General features: G+C 42.8%; 1 long non-coding RNA gene across 1 annotated transcript in view; it reads right to left on the reverse strand.

Annotated features, from left to right (window-relative positions):
* Positions 1-12,800, reverse strand: part of LOC132501843 (uncharacterized) — a 47,474-nt gene that overhangs the window by 16,153 nt on the left and 18,521 nt on the right. The window contains exons 4-5 of the long non-coding RNA XR_009534334.1: positions 9,601-9,665; positions 7,238-7,419 (exon numbers count right to left, since the gene is read on the reverse strand). This is a non-coding gene — a long non-coding RNA (uncharacterized LOC132501843). The remainder of the gene's footprint in view (positions 1-7,237; positions 7,420-9,600; positions 9,666-12,800) is intronic.

Here is a 12,800-nt window from a genome sequence, read left to right on the forward strand (position 1 = left end):
AGGCAATATATTGAGAGATGAACAGATATAAACAAAATGTGGTACAAACAAAAAATGAAATACTATTTAGCCTAAAAGAGGAGAAAGTCCTATCACATGATACAACATACAAGACCCTCAAGGACTTTCTGCTAAGTGAAATAAGCTAGACACAAGAAGACAAATAGTATATGATTCTACTTATATGAGGTATCTAAAACAGTCAAATTCCTAGAAACTTAAAGTAGAAGGGTGGTTACCAGGGGCAAATGGGAAGGAAAAATGAGGAATTGTTGTTTAATGAGTATAAGAGTTTCAGCTGTCCAAGATGAAAAAGCTCTGGTGATCTGTTGGAAAACAATATGAATATACTTAACACTACTGAACTGTGAACCTAAAAATGGTTAAGACAGTAAATTTTATGTGTTTTTTATCACAATTTTTTAAAAAAGCAATGCACACATGGGTTAAAAAATAATTTCAGCAACACAAAAAGATATCAAAAAAAAAAACAAAAAAAACAAACCTCCAGGGGTAGTCTGGGTATAACAAGTATATAGAGTCCTCCCCTTTTTTCATTCAAATACTAATACTAGCATGCCACAAACTCTATTTTGCTTGCTTTAGTTTTCTCTTAACAGTAGATCTTAGAGATTGTTCCATATCACTGTGTGAGTGTGCGTGTGTGAGGGTGGGTGTACCTGTCTCATTCTTTTTAACTGCTGTATTAATATGATGCTATCCACCATAATTTACTCAACTAGTCCCTTATCAATATAGTAAGAAGTATTTTTAAGCAAAACGCGTTAAAGGCTTTGCACAATGATTTTGCACATTTTTCCCCCTCAACAAAAATGTTCAGATTTCACTCTTCATAATACCTCCAAGCATCTATAAATGATGATTGACATTTGCTTTAGTTTGAATTTAATACTGTTTTGCCTTGGCTCATTTCTACTAGGTTGTATGTTGACTTGTCATTGTCACAAGGAGTCACCAACAGTATAATCAAGGGAACACATGAAATACACACCATCCTCTGAATATTATGGTCACCCTTTACTCCATCATCCTTATAAATGGTTTGTCAAGAGTACAGCCGTCCTCCCTTATCCATGTGGGATACGTTCCAAATCCTGGAACCATGGATATAGTACTGAACCCTATATATACTGTTTTTTCCTATAGCATACACAGCATGGGTATGCTGAACAAAGGATGATTCACGTCCTGGATGGGAAGGAGCAGGATGGCACAAGGTTCCATCACACTGCTCAGAACAGTGTGCAACTTAAAACTTATGAATTGTTTATTCCTGGAATTTTCCATTTAATATTTTCAGATCTCAAGTAATTGAAACTATGGAAAGCAAAACCTCAGATAAGGAGGAACTACTGTCTACCCTTTACTGTGTTTAACTCTGATAAAATTAAAACTACACACACACACACACACACACACACTTTCATTATTTAAGAAATTAAAAAAAGAAAACACCTCTTTCGGGCTTCCCTGGTGGCGCAGTGGTTGAGAGTCCACCTGCCGATGCAGGGGGACGCGGGTTTGTGCCCTGGTCCGGGAAGATCCCACATGCCACGGAGCAGCTGGGCCCGTGAGCCATGGCCGCTGAGCCTGAGCATCTGGAGCCTGTGCTCCGCAACGGGAGAGGCCACAAAAGTGAGAGGCCCGCGTACCACACACACAAAAAAAATGATAAAATAAAAAATAAAAAACACCTCTTTCACCCAATGTCTCTGGGTCTGCTATTTGGTTTCTTTTAGAGAAAGCACAGTGAAACAGAATGAGTGAGGGCTCTACAGACCCCGTGAATCAGGGTTTGAATCCCGTTTCTGCCATTTCCAAGTTAATCCATCTCCCAGAGCCTCTGGCTTGTCATCTGTAAACCAAGGGCAATACCATCTATCTCTTGCATAGGGAAGATCGCCACACAGGGTGAAAAGTCCATTCAAGAGGACCAAAGTGCTATCTCTATTGAACTAGCACTGCCTGGGGAAGTCAAAGAATTGCTTAGAGAAGTGGTAAAGGACAAGAAGGAATCTGACCAGTCAATGAGAGAAAGGGTGCTCTGGCAGAAGTAACACATGCACAAAGGGTGAGAGTTCTGCAGAGCCACAAAGCACCAACACACTTACTGACAAGAAGGTGAAAGGCAATTTAGTCAACAAATCCTTATTGAGTACCTCTATGCACTCACTAGGCACTGAAGACAAAACCATGAGCAAGAAGGTCCCTGCCCTCATGGAGCTTATAATCTAGTAAGAGGGAAAGATAAACCAGTAAAAAGCATTAAGTGGTCTAACGGAAACAAACAGGTACTAAGATAATAATATGGTGTTGCTTTGTATGGAGAGGCCAGAAAAGACCTCCCAAACAAGATAATGCTCAACTGAAACTTAAAGGCAAGTGATAATTAATGAAGTGAAGAGCAGGGTAGAGAGTATTCTAGGCCAAGTCCATGAAGCCAGAGAACTGAAAGAACTGCAAGCAGGTGAGGGTGCATGCAGGAGATAAGGAGGAGAGTGGCTTGAAATGAGACTTAAAATACAGGCAGGGGGGCTTCCCTGGTGGCGCAGTGGTTGAGAGTCCACCTGCCGATGCAGGGGACGCAGGTTCGTGCCCCGGTCCGGGAAGATCCCACATGCCGCGGAGCGGCTAGGCTTGTGAGCCATGGCCACTGAGCCTGCGCGTCTGGAGCCTGTGCTCCGCAGCGGGAGAGGCCACAACAGTGAGAGGCCCGCGTACCACAAAAAAAAAAAAAAAAAAAAAAAAAAAAAATACAGCAGGGGCCAGATCTTGCTAGGCCTTGTAGGCCACAATTTGGGCCAAATTGTGCAAGACTGTTTATTCCAACCTGAGACATTTGGACTTGATTGTATAGGTAACAGGAATACAAGAGAGGATGTGGAAAGGAGAGAGACAAGGCTGAGTTGTTTTATAGAAGGATAGTGGAAGTTGTTTAGAGGACAGCTGCAATAGGGAGTGACGACAGCTTGGAGACCAAAAGACAGCCTACTTTAGGGCAGGGTCACTGTGTACAGAAAAAGAGGCATCCCAGAGGCAAATCTGAAGTGCAATTGGCAGCCTTCAAAGTCTGTGTTCTAGCCTGCTTTCTGAGTCCAAAGTCAAAGTCTGCAGTATACTCCAGAAGTCCTGACCTGCCAGGGGGAATCATTAAGGCCCTCTACCTCATCTGGGATCTTTGCCTACTATGGCAACGAGAAGATGAGGTGTCAGTACATAGGGACAGTTATCCACTGTCCCCACTGAAAGACAGGTGACAGATTAAGGTTCCTGCGACCTTAGGATCCAAGTAAAGGGTTCAAAACACTTTCCTTGGGGCTTCCCTGGTGGCGCAGTGGTTAAGAATCTGCCTGCCAATGCAGGAGACACGGGTTCAAGCCCTGGTCCGGGAAGATCCCACATGCCGCGGAGCAACTAAGCCCCTGTGCCACGACCACTGAGCCCACGTGCCACAACTACTGAAGCCCGTAAGCCTAGAGCCCGTGCTCCACAACAAGAGAAACCACCACAATAAGCATGTGCACTGCAACGAAGGGTAGCTCCCACTCACCGCAACTTCAGAAAGCCCGTGCACACCAACGAAAACCCAACGCAGCCAAAAATAAATAAATTATTTTTTTTAAAAAACCCTTTCCTTCCCCTCTAGGGGAGTAAGGGGTCAACACAGTCCTCTAAGTCAGAGTTTCTTCAAATATGGTCTGCAGATGATGACTGGTGTGAGAGTCACCTGGAGGCCAATCAAAATGCAGATTCCTGGTTACCACCCATACCTACTCAATCAGGAGAGCAGGAGTAAAGACCAGGAATCTGCATTTTAAATAAGTAGCCAGCCCCTCAATACTTGCCCCCATGGGTAATTCTGATGTATTAAAGCTTCAAAACCATAGCTCCAGGAATAGGGCTAATGGAGGAAGGCCCTCACTTGAGGGTGAATGGCAACGTCGAAATTAGGGAACTACATAGAACCAAGAGTCAAGCTGGGCATGAAATAAACTAGAAAAAGGAGTCAGAAGGGATTATGAAATTTGAAGTCCCCCGAAGCAGAAAATAGAAGGCAGGACATCAGAGCATGGGGATTAGAGAGCAGAGGAATCAAAGACAGGGAGCACTCCTGGGGAAATCACTAACAATGGTCATGATCTCCAGCTGCCTTAGGTTGGTTTCCCCAGTGGAGCAGTAGGAAGGGAGGGCAGATGCTTCACCGCACACAGGCCAGGTGACCGGGCCTTAGACTGCCCAGTTTGTGCACACAATCACTCCATCCAACCATCAAAAAGAGAACGACACTCCTCCTCAGTAAGTACTGTTTCTATCCCAATGACTCCCCTTCAGTATCCACCATGATGCCAGCTACTGGTCAGTCTGTAGAAGAGCACCAGGCTAAGTAGAAAAACATACAGAACACCTCTAAGGGGTAATGACCGGCCCTACTCACCAAGATTCTCTGCTTGGCACATCAGAGCCCCCTAATGCTGCCATAAACTCTAGGACAATTCCAGGTCAGACACTTTGAAGCCCACTGCCTTCAACCTTCAGATCTTACCATCCATGCATACCCAGCCAGTCTTCCACTACTCCTTACTATGCCTCACCAAGAGAGTCCCAACCTATATTCTACACTCCCATGTCCCTCCCCAAAATTCAGAGAGAAATTCCACAGATTCAGGTTAGGCAGGGAGTCCTGAACTTCTGAGGCTAGCTCCTATGCCTAGTTTGGTGGGAGGAGGTAACCTGAAGGAGTGCCTACCCTACCTGAAGGGCATATCCTCAGCCTACCTGAAGGGAGCACCAAGACTGCTACAGGCCTCTGTACAGGAGACTTTTTAAAACTATGAGCAAGTTGAACCTAGTATATTTAAAAGGAGGGAAGGGAGGCTCTTCGGAGCAGAAATTAAATTGGGGTATTGGGGGAGGTAAGGTAGGATTTCTGGGGATTGGACTTTAAATAGCACATAAAATACAAAGCAATACAAAATTTAGCTCAAACCCTTATATGTCAACTACCTGATTGTTCCTATAATCCAAAAGCTGGTTCCACACTAAAGAAATAAGACTGCTAAAAGATGATTTTAGTAATCCCAAAGATTATCTATGGCCTTAATCCTGAACTGCTTGTCTGTCCCTTCTTACACTCCACCCACTATCCTGGTTCTCTAGGTTTCTGACCTAATGATTTAGCTTCCTGTTTCATCTTTCCCTCACGTTATCCCTAAGGTCTTTTGCTTCCTTCCTTGCTTAGGACTGCACTCCACTCAGTTATTCTGCCATCAGCCACTCGGAATAAATAATCTGCCTATCCAGATCCTCAACCTTGATCCGAGGCACTCATGCCCCCTTCATGGCCAAGTCCCCTGCCAGGCTTACCCTTACTTTATGAAGATGTCCCCGAGAGAGACAAGCATGTTAGATGGTTCATCCCAAGTATGTTAGTTGGTTCATCCAGGCAAACACTGGAATCACCAAAGGTGGAATAAGGAGAATGACAATGAGCCAGGTCAAATGTCTAGACCTCCCCCTGACATTCTAAGGCACACCTTCTTGGCCCTCAGGTGATATCCCTAGTACTCCGTCCCTCCTGCCCACCACCTCCACCTCAAGGCATCCTTCTATCCCACAGCAGCTAGGACTAAGAATACACGGTGAGCAAGACATAGGCCTTTGTCTGATAGAACTTACAGTTTAATGAAGGAGAAAGACAATTAAATAATCCCAACATGTATGACAGTTAAAGGCAATGCATGCAGAGCTGTAAGATTAAGAAGGCTAATCAGGTGAAGTTACACCTAAGATGAAACTTGAAGGATCAACAGGAGATACCCAAGCAGTGGCAGAGCATTTAAGGAAGCATGTTCTAGGCAGAAGAAACAGCGTATGTAAAGGCCCTGCAGCAAGAAAGCATATCTGAAGAGATGAGATGAGCTGGGGAGGTCAAGGTAGAGAGAATACCAGCACAGATGATGCTGGAGAGACCAAGAAGGGTCTCATAAGATATGAAGCTGTTTTATCATTCACTTAACAAGTATTCACTGAGTGCTTACAATATGCCAGGCATTGTCCTATGTTTTATTTATAACAGTAAATGAAACAGACAATATCCGTGTTCTCAGATAATTTCCGTTCTAATTGGAGGAGACTATAAACAAGTATGTGACTAAACTAGAAAAATATCACTTATTGATAAGTGCTATGCAAAGAACTAAAATAGGTGATGTGCTAGAAAGTATGTATATGGGTGGCTACTTTATAATCATTAGGTGGTCAGGGGAAAGCCTCTCTGAGGAGATGACATTTAAAAGTAGGTATCTAAATAAAAAGGAACCAGCCATTCAAAGAGCAAGGGAAAAAGCATCCTAAGCGGGGTTAACAATACACACATACAAAAGCCCAATGGTAAGATCACTGAAGCTTTTTTAAGCAGAGGAATTAGATCGTGACCATTCTTACATTTTATAAAGACACTCTGGCTACAATGTAGAGAACAGAATGGAGGTAGGGGAGAATAAGATTAAGACTGGAGACAGAGATGAGAGTGGATTATGTAGACTAAGGTGAAGCAGAGAAAGAAGGGGACAGTAACAAGGATGATGATAATAACTAATACATAGCACATACTAGCTGCCGATCCATTGTTCTAAGCATTTTTTATATATTAATTAATTTAAACCTCACAAATACTGTATCTTATAAATTAGGAAACTAAGGTAGAGGATAGTGGCAATGAAGAAGAAAGCAACTGGGGACTTCCCTGGTGGCACGGAATCCGCCTGCCAATGCAGGGGACATGGTTCGAGCCCTAGTCCGGGAAGATCCCACATGCTGCGGGGCAACTAAGCCCATGCACCACAACTGCTGAGCCTGTGCTCTAGAGCCTGAGAGCCATAACTACTGAGCCCACATGCCACAACTACTGAAGCCCACACTCCGCAACAAGAGAAGCCACCGCAATGAGAAGCCCACGCGCTTCAAGAAAGAGTAGCCCCCAGTCGCCAACTAGAGAAAGCCCGTGCACAGCAACGAAGACCCAACACAGCCAAAAATAAATAAATAAATTTATAAAAAGAAGAAGAAGAAGAAAAAAGCAACTGGATCCAAGAAATATTGGAGAGGACAAATCCTATGATAGGCTGGTTGTCAGCTGTGGGAAGGGAAGGGGTAGGACTTAGAATGACTACTAGGCCTTGAGCCCAGCAACTGCATGGGTGGTGGTGCTATTTACCATGTGACAGGACACTGGAGGAAGAGCAAGAGGGAAAGAGCAGAAGGCTGCATTTTGCTGAGTCTTCAAAACATCGCAGTGGAGCTGTCCATGTGAACAGCTGGATATTCTGGTCTGGAGAGAGATTTGGTCATCATCCATGTATAGATGGTAACTGAAGCTGTCACAGAAGTTGAGATCACCTACGGGGAGCAGGAAGAAAAGAAAGAAAAAAAAGCCTAGGAACAGACTGCAGACATTTAAAACACAAGAAGTTGAATAAACAAATTTTTTAAAATACATAAGGAAAATTTAAAAAAAAATTTTTTAAACACAAAAAGAATCATTAACAACAACAAAAAACTGGAAATACCTTAATGTCCCTCAATAGGAAAACAGATAAATAAAATACAGTATATCTAGTCTATGAAATATTATACAGTAGCCAAAAAGAATGAGAAGTATCTTTATGTACCAACATGGAATATTGTCAAGGCACATTACTGAATCAAAGAAAGAAATATAAAAATGATACATAAAATGTGACCCCATTTGTGTAAATAAATAAAACACGGCAATAGCATTTTAAACATTTTCAGGGACTTCCCTGGTGGTCCAGTGGTTAAGACTCCATGCTTTCACTGCAGGGGGCACAGGTTCAATCCCTGGTCGGGGAAGTTCCACATGCCGCATGGTGTGGCAAAAAAAGAAAAAAATTTCTGGGTTCATACATATGTATGCAAACACACACAGAGTGTGGGAGGTACATTCTAAACCACTAACAGGTTGCCTCTGGAAATACAGAAATAATTGAAACAGGGGAGCGGGGAGCAGGAGTATTCAAAATATCTACAATGTTCTGAAATTAACAGTTTTCAGTATGTTCGTATTTTAATTCACAACAGAAAAATGTGTTCCAAAACTGGAAATTCATAATACTTGTGTAAACCATGGAAGATTAAATGTGATGTTATTTTGACAATGTTTTAAATTTTAGAGTCACATTTTATTCTGATCTGAATTTTTATCAAGATGCTGAAACTGGTTTGTTTGAAACTAGTTTGTCATACATACTGTGCATAATCATAGTATTTATTTTCTGGGACTATTGGGAATGTGTAGACTTATGTTTATTGCTAAGGGAACAATTATTTATAAAATAATATTAAATCCAGTATTAGCTGCCTATTTCAGACACTTAATACTTGCAGAGACCCATGTTACACTTACTACACTGAAGTTTTTGGTTGTTTGCTTTTTGTTTGTTTGTTTTAAAATTTATTTGGCTGCGTTGGGTCTTTGTTGCTGCGCGCGGGCTTTCTCTAGTTGTGGCAAGTGGGGGCTACTCTTCGTTGTGGTGCGTGGGTTTCTCATTGCGGTGGCTTCTCTTGCTGTGGAGCACGGGCTCTAGATGCACGGGCTTCAGTAGTTGTGGCGCACGGGCTTCAGTAGTTGTGGCTCGCGGGCTCTAGAGCAAAGGTTCCGTAGTTGTGGCGCACGGGCTTAGTTACTCCACGGCATGTGGGATCTTCCCGGACAAGGGATCAAACCTGTGTCCCCTGTATTGGCAGGCGGATTCTTAACCACTGCGCCACCAGGGAAGTCCCGAGGGTGAGTCTTTAAAAAAAACAAAAAAAACTGCTCTATCTTGAATCCTTGGCCCCAGGCCAAGTTTGGCCACAGATCCCCTAGACTGGGCCAGAACCCCAGGAAGGGAGGTCAAATACCAAAGTCCTAAACAAATATGGGAGAATAAGTACAGATGCCAGCTTCAAGGACAGGGATCAGGTGGCCTTACAGGCCAGCAGCAGTCTCAAAGGGGAAAAAGTATTTAAAGATCTGGAAGCAGCTCTGCAGTGCTGGGGGATAAGGCTGGGGGGCAGTCAGGCAAAACTGGGGGAAGTGGTATGGGCAAGCTGAAGAAACAGCCAGTTCCACTTATAAAGATTCCAAGTGAAGTGCCATAATATGGTGGAAACCACATTTACAACAAAAGGAAGAGGGGAAGCTGCATTCTGTGAAGGGATTGGGGGCATGGTGGGGGGTTGTCTAGGGATATCTAGAGGAATCACTCCACATCAAAGCAGCAATTCCAGGAGGCACAGTATAAAAGTTTAGAAACTTTCTGGAGCAGCAGAAAGAGGCCAGGGACTTGGCTTCTTCCTGAAAAGAAGGTTCTATAAAAGAGGAGAAAAGACACTGAAATAAAGCCTTTCCTTCTTCAGTAAACCAAAGGCAGAGAGATCATGGTAGATCTCTGGTGACCGTGCTCTTAACTTTCAACTTTCTGAGCCTGAAAGACAACATATTTGGTCTACATGTTTTCCTGGTTACCCAAAGAGTTAACACTGCCTAGCTGAGGTCTTACCCAACAGCTGACTCACCATCAATTAGTCTGTATCACAGCCTGCTGCGCCTCATGCCTCACACAGTCACATATTGGGCGGCTCTGGAAAGAAAACAATCTGGTGTGAGCTGTCAAAGTCCTCTCCGTACCTGACCTCACCCTCTGGGGGTAGGTTTCATTTCAAAACTGAAAGGGACTGAAGCGCTAGGGAAATCCAAAGATCAACAGAGCCAGGAACAGGTGGTTCCCAGCAGAAAAGTGTCCCAAGCTGGAACTCAGAACAGAAACCAGACCACTGATAAGACAGTTTATGGTATCTGTCTCCAAGCCTTCAGATGCCATTTACATATTTTCCAATATTTACAACAGGGCATGACCACACTTATCCAACTTCTGACAACTAAATATCTAATTCTCCAAATGTTCAATCAACTTCCTGGCTTTATTAAGTTTTAGAGCTTTGGGGTATCTCCAATAACTGGGATACTGGGGGTGGGGGTGAACTTCTGAATTTTGCAGTCCTTCATATGGGCCACATTTTAATCCTAACGAATTCTACCATCTCTTCTTCCTTCTTCATTTCCTCATGACCCCTTAGAAAAATTCCTGTCTCACTAAAAAATTTCTAATTAGTTCATAATGGCTCTCTCACTAGAGCAATATTCAATACAATGAAAGTGTACCTCATCAAAGGAGTCAGGTTATTTGCTTGAGGTTCATTTTAACTACCTGAGTGACCCTTAGGGAAGTCACTTAATCTTTCTGGGCTCAGTTTCCTCATCTATAAAGTAAGGAGGTTGGAAACAGACAGAAGGAAAGCAATAAAACTTCCCTGAACTGAGAAAAGACTTAAGTTTTAAGTCTAAAAGGTTTATCAAGTGACAAGCAGAGTTTTGTCTTTTTTTTTTAATCAAATCTAAGCCTATCATGATGAAACACTAAGCATGAAGAAAAAATTTACAAACTTTCAAAGAGCAATGGTTATTACTTACAAAGGAAAGAGAAACCTATTGGCAGTGGACTTTTCATCTGTATTACTAGAAACTGGAGAGTACAAGGCTGCGTACTTTGTAGAGACTAGGACTACTATTCAAGAATCCTTGGGAATTCCCTGGTGGTGCAGTGGTTAGGACTCTGTGCTTTCACTGCTGGGGGCCCAGCTTCCACCCCTGGTTGGGGAACTAAGATCCCACAAGACGTGTGGCGCAGCCAAAAAGGAAAAAAAAGAAAGAATCCTAAACCCAGCCAAGATATCATTCATACATGAAGATATATACACACATACACACAAATAAATAAGTAAATAAATAAACAGACCATCCATGCCCCTTGTCTAGGAAAATCACTCAAAGTATCCTAGTCAAATTAATATTTAAAATTGGAACAAAGCTGAGAAAGACAAAGTATACGCAAGACATGTTTCCCCTCCCCCTAAGAAAACCTTTTCATGAAATTGTACCAAGTGACTTCTGATGGCATTTCCAAGTACAAACAGAAACTGTCCTATACACAACCCTCCCTGGCAGTCTGGGTTTGCGAGTTGTACATCACCTAGTGGCCTGATGAAGTAAATGCAGTTTCATCAAGCGCCCGGATAAACTTCCAGCCATTTTGTGATCTCTGACGGTGTGTACGGGGCAGCAGCCTGATGTCTTAGAGATTCTGAGTAGGGGACGGCAAACCCACCAGGCTCATATAGAACTGTATAGATTCAGCTCACTAACCATCTATTCTCCAAGGATGTGGGAAGGGCCCACACTTCGTGCTAACTAATCACAAGAAGTGAAGCATAATTTGTTGCAAGGCTGCACTTGCAAATAATGAGAGACAGAGAATGCTTCTGTGCAGACCAATCTGAACTGAAAGTCAAGTTTAGATGCTATGAGAAAACTGCAAATACTCCTCATAAACAGGAAGAACGTCTCCAAACATTTACAAGATTGGATGTGGAAGATGGATTATATTTACCCTGTATGGTTCCAGGAGATAGGCCTATAACTGATGAGAAGATACCTCAATTAGATTTCAATTCAAAACAAGAAATAATTTTCTATTCGTGAGAGCAATTCAACAGTATAATGGGAGAAACCATAAACAAAATGAAAAGACAATCTACAGAATGGGAGAAAATATTTGCAAACAATACAATCAACAAGGGCTTAATTGCCAAAATACACAAACAGCTCATACAATTCGATAACAGAAAAACAAACAACCCAATCAAAAAATGGGCAGAAGACCTAAACAGACATTTCTCCAAAGATGACATACAGATGGCCAATAGGCACATGAAAAGATGCTCAACATCGCTAATTATTAGAGAAACGCAAATCAAAGCTGCGATGAAGTATCACCTCACACCAGCCAGAATGGCCATCACTAATAAGGTCTACAAATAACAAATGCTGGAGAGGGTATGAAGAAAAGGGAACCCTCCTACATTGTTGGTGGGAATGTAAATTGGTGCAGCCACTATGGAAGACAGTATGGAGGTTCCTTAAAAAACTAAAAATAGAGTTGCCATAGGATTCAGCAATCTCACTCCTGGGTATATATCCGGAGAAAACTCTAATTTGAAAAGATACAGGCAGCCAAGCTCCAGCTGAAGAAGAAGTGGGGTAAGTAAGGAGGTCTCTACAACATGGCTCGTACAAAGCGGGCTGCCTACAAATCGACCTGTGGTAAAGCACCAAGGAAGAAACTGGCTGCAAAAGCCGCTTGCAAGAGTGTGCCCTCTACTGGAAGGCTGAAGAAACCTCAGCGTTACAGGCCTGGTACCGGGGCACTCCGTGAAATCAGATGTTGTCAGTAGAAGTCTACTGAACTTCTGATTCACAAACTTCCCTTCCAGCATCTGGCACAGAAAATTGCTCAAGACTTCAAAACAGATCTGCGCTTCCGGAGTGCAGCTACTGGTGCTTTGCAGGAGGAAAGTGAGATCTATCTGGCTGGGCTTTTTGAAGACACCAACCTGTGTGTTATCCATGCCAAACGTGTAACAATTATGCCAAGCGACATCCAGCTAGCACGCCGCATACATGGAAAACACCCTTAAGAATTCACTCTGATGGGAAATACTTCATTCTTTAAAAAAAGAATTTCTCTTCTTCCTGTTATTGGTAGTTCTGAACATTAGATGTTTTTCCCCCATGGGGTCAAAAGGTACCTAAGTATATGATTGCAAGTGGAAAATAGGGGACAGAAATTGGCAATTTTTCCAGTTTCATTTGTGTGTGA

Source organism: Mesoplodon densirostris, chromosome 14 (genome assembly GCF_025265405.1).
Source record: "Mesoplodon densirostris isolate mMesDen1 chromosome 14, mMesDen1 primary haplotype, whole genome shotgun sequence".
NCBI lineage: Eukaryota > Metazoa > Chordata > Mammalia > Artiodactyla > Ziphiidae > Mesoplodon > Mesoplodon densirostris.